General features: G+C 43.9%; 1 pseudogene; it reads right to left on the bottom strand.

The window, feature by feature from the left end:
- Positions 1-4,009: 4,009 nt before the first annotated feature.
- LOC103727816 overlaps positions 4,010-4,790 on the bottom strand; it is a 2,125-nt pseudogene continuing 1,344 nt past the window's right edge.

Below are 4,790 nucleotides of genomic sequence, written 5' to 3'. Positions count from 1 at the left end.
ATACAGACAGACACACACGGACTTGCATTCATATCTGCAGACCACAAACACGTAGATAACACAGCATATAACATATACACACATAGACACACAACATACACAGGTGCACACAGACAGACCACATATGCACAGATAATACAAAACATATAACATACAAACAACACACAATGTACATAGACATACATACACGGACACACACAGACCACACATACACACACAGAGACACAACACATGCACATACAATACACACACATAAAGACACACGCACACAAAAACTACAACATAGCCTTGCCCTTTAGTTTTTTAGCTGAAATGGGAGATGATACTAGGAGAGGTAACACCAACTTACATTTATTGCTCACTGACAAATTTAGCCATAGGTACCTTACATGTGTTATCTCACTTAATTCTTATATCATTTTAAGGTAATTACTGTTATCTTCTCCCATTTTGCCAATGAGCTAACTGAGGCTTTGAGCCTGAGTCTGTTGTATGATGGCAAATGTTTAACTTCCAGCTTTCCCCAAGGGGAAAACAATGTAGTCACTGATTTGCAGTGTCTGCCAATCTGGGTGGTGTAAATACTCCCAGGCTTGTTTTAGTCACTGAAAGGGGAACAGGAATGAGTCAGGAGTCTGCTGGCTCCAGCAAACCAGGGCAAGCACCATCTATAGCTAATAAAGAGAAGAGCCAGAAATCAGATGAGTCTGAGCACAAACTCACATTCATGACCACTTTGTCACATGCCAATAACTGTATGACATTGTTGTCAGGCAAGGGGGATATTGTCTGGGTCCTTTGTGAAGTGCTAGTTTTACAATGCTCCATAAAACCACAAGGCTAGTAACCCAACACTTTCCTCTCTGTTTGCATCACCAACAGGAGTGGCTAGTTTTCTTCCCAGGGCCATTCAAAAAACCATTTTCATTTTAAATAATTATACATTCACAGGGCATTGCGAAAAGTGGTACAAAGAGGCCTTGTGTGCTTCTCTTGCTCCCAGTTTCCCCCAGTGATTACAACTTACACAATCATAGCCAGGAAACTGGCATTGTGAAAGTGGGCATACACTAGACCATTTTTTTCTTGGATTGCCACACTTAGTAAATAAAAATACCAGATACTAACTTAATTTTTTTAGGCATAAGTATGTACCATGCAATATTTGCAGCACATATTTCCCAAAACTATTTATTTTAAACTCAAATTGAACTGGACATCCTGGGTTTTTTTTTTTTTTGGTTTTAGCTTTGGTTTTAGTTTTTGGAGACAGGGTCTCACTGTGAAGACCAAGCTGGCCTGGAACTCACAGAGATCTGTCTACCTCTGCCTCCTGAGTGCTAGGATTACAGCATGAACCATTACACCCAGCTAAGAATGAACACATTTTGAAAATGTCATTCATTGAGTAAATATTTGCTGTCTATCACTATGTGTCAGGTGCTGAGAATCGTACCAGTTGAGAAGAATTGCCTGTTCCTGACCTGCAGGTTATTCTGAGTTGACAGATACTAAGACTTCTTCCTACAGAACCTAAGACAGGAGGTAACACTGGTGCCCAGAGGGAAGGACAGGATGAGAGCACTGCCCTGTGGAGATGCTAGGGAACACAGGGACAATAGGATATGTAGGTGAATTGGATGTGGAGTATGAGGAAGAGATGTGCTGAAGATGATGCCGAGGGATTGGGCCTGAAACTGTCAGGATAGAATTGTCATTTACTGAGTGATGCATGATCTTCCTAGGGAGACATAAAAGAAATGTCTACTCACTCTAAACAGAGAAGGAGCTGACTGATCAAAGAAAGCTTCTGTAGAGTCCAGCTTGGCAAATTAATGAATTTATTGTGGTTATTTCAGGAGCATAGGTGACTTACAGGTAGCTGCACTGTGGGAAAGTCCCATTCCCAGTCTTTTTTGTTGTTGGTTTGATTTGGTTCTTGAGACTAGCGCCCAGGCTGGCCTTGAACTTGCTATGCAGTCGAGGATTATGTTGAACTTCTGATCTTACTGTTGCCACCTCCTGAGTACTAGGATTACAGCTTTGTGCCATCATGCCAGGTTTTATGCAGGGTTTAGTGCATGGCAGACCAGCACTCTGTCAACTAAGCTGCATCCCCAGCCCTCTACCTTATATACTTTAACATTTCTGATATTACCTGTAGCTGGAGTCAGAGGGAGTGGTGGTTGGAATCTCAGGAGAGAGGATCTTATAAGGATCCTGTGACCCTGCTCCTTCCTCCAGAGGGAAAATTAATGGCTCCATTACCATAGATTTAGTGGTTTGCTGTAGAATTCTGTTTATGCCTGTTCTAGTTTGTTTCTTCATTGCTGTGATAAAACACTCTGACCAATACCAACTTGGGGAGGAAAGGGTTTATTTGGCTTGTATCTCCTGGAACTCAGACCAGGAACCTGGAGGCAGGAGCTGAAGCATGGGTCATGAAGGAACACTGCTTACTGGCTTGCTCTCCTGGCCCATGTTCAGCCTGCTTTCTTATATAATACAGAACAATCTGCCCAGGGATGACACTGCCCACAGTGGGCTAGGCCATCCCACATCACTCAACAATCAAGAAAATGCCCCACATACATGGCCACAGGCCAGTCCAATGACGGCAATCCCCCAATCGAGGCTCCATCTACCCAGGTGTGTCAAGTTTACAACTAAAGCCATCCAGTGCAATGCCATTGCTGTGATGTAGCTTCCCACAGTATTCTTCTCCAGTGTCAGTCAAGCCCAGAAAATGTGTACACTATTGTGTATATGTGGAGATTTTTGAATAAACAGATGAGTATAGGAGACTGCAGTTGAAAAGGGACCACTGGGATAGACATAGGTAAGTTTGGAGATCATCAGGATGTAGACACTAGTTAAAAACCATGAGACTGGAAAAGAACTGGAAAAGAGTAAGAGTGGGTGGATTTCTAAGAACTCAGCCTAAGACGTCTACTTCAAGAGGAGAAGATAAGGAATAGCTGTGGAAAAGGGATGTAAAGGAAATGTTAGCCAGGAGAGCAAGTGCAGAGTCTCCAGAAAGGACAGGAGGTAACTGGCAAGAGGGCCTGCAGGTTAAGTATGATGAGGCTGAAAACTGACCACTGGGTTCCATGTTGTACATATTGTTTTTGACCTTGACAAGAGAACTGATGAAATGATTAAAGTGAAAATGTCACTCCAAAGAGTTTGTAATAGAATGAGAGGTATTTCAGGCAGAAGTCTCCATAACTGTTTTCAAAAAAGACTGACTCAACCAGAAGCAGAAAAGTGAGGCTATGGTTGGGGGAAACTCAAGGAGGGGAAGTAGGAGAGAAAATTATTTTTAGGGTTTTTTTGCTTAAATTTTTTTACTTTTATTTACTTTGTGCATATATATATGCCATAGGACATGTGTGTAGAGGTCAGAGGACAACATACAGGAATTGGTTCTCTTCCTCCACCATGTGGGTCCCAGGAATAGAACTCAGGTCAGCAGGCTTGGTAGCAAGTGTCTTTACCTACTGAATCATGATCTCACTAGCATGATTACTTTTTTTTAATTGAATTTGTAATAAAGGAGGTAGTGAGAGATGGGAGAGGTGACATTAGAGTCAGAACTCCTTTTAGATAGTCGGGGGAGGGAGGATGAATTAAATTAATTCAACAAGAGGAGTGAGGGAGAATCAGAGGGAGCCTAGCCCACCTTTCAACATGAAATCAACAAATCTGGGGGAAAGCAAAGGATTGGGAAAAAGGACAATAGGATATCTGTCTTTAGTCTGTCCTCATCCTCCAGGGATGGGAGTTACAGTGCTCCTGAGCCAGCAGAATGGAGCAGCAGGCACTCTTGTCCTAAGCACCCCTGTCACTCCTTCTTCCCCATGCCCTTCTCAAGGGTGTCCAGGATTGGCCATAGCCAACAGAAATGAAGGGGTCACAGAAGGGGGGGGTCCAGAAATAAGGAAGGGTCAGCAGTGACTCCCAATACTGATTCTCCTCTGGATGGAGGTGGGCAGGAAGGAGACACAGCTCAAATACTGAGCAGCCAGAAGATGGCAAGAGACAAAATGAGGGAATCTTGCCAGCTGGAGGCCAGGTGACCCTGTCCCAGATCCATACCTGCACCCCTGTAGAAAGACTTATGGGCATTGAAGACAGTGGTGAAAACGCCAAAGGGGAAAGGCCCCAGTATCACCAAAGGGCTAGAAGCCCCCTCTACTCTCTGGAGCTGGCCATTGGCCCTTGGGACGGGGTGGAGTTTTCAATATGGGATCCTGGGGCTTCTGGCTCCCTCACCCATAAAAAGAGACAACCTTCTCTCTGTTGATGCCAGTTTTACACACGGGGAATTCTTGCTGGTCTGGTCGTGTCTCCAGTCACTGATGAAGTCAGGGCCAACAAAACAGGTGGCCACCCACGCTGACTAGAGCTTCACAAGAAGTCTCCAGACATATATTGCATTTGAGGGTCGCACCTACCCCACCCCACTCGCGGTTTGGCCCTTCAGGGCCCCGTCTTTGGCTGCTGCCCTGGCCGGTTGTGTTTCACCCCCACATACTCCTCAGTAACCTCTCCACCACACACACTCTGCATGATTACTTTTTAAAAATATTGGTATTGATTTGTGAATTTCATACAACATATTTTGATCATATTAACACTTCTCCCCTCACCTAACTATCCTTGCAACTTCATGTCATCCGTTATTATCTTCTTTAACTGAATTTCTGAGGATTTAATGCAATGTTTTGATCACATTCAGATCCCTCCCCTACCTCCTGACTGCCCTGTCTGATGTCATGTATTCTATC

Source organism: Nannospalax galili, unplaced genomic scaffold (genome assembly GCF_000622305.1).
Source record: "Nannospalax galili isolate Female #2095 unplaced genomic scaffold, S.galili_v1.0 scaffold127, whole genome shotgun sequence".
Taxonomy (NCBI): Eukaryota; Metazoa; Chordata; class Mammalia; order Rodentia; family Spalacidae; genus Nannospalax; species Nannospalax galili.
This window is presented reverse-complemented; position numbering and strand designations above follow the sequence as displayed.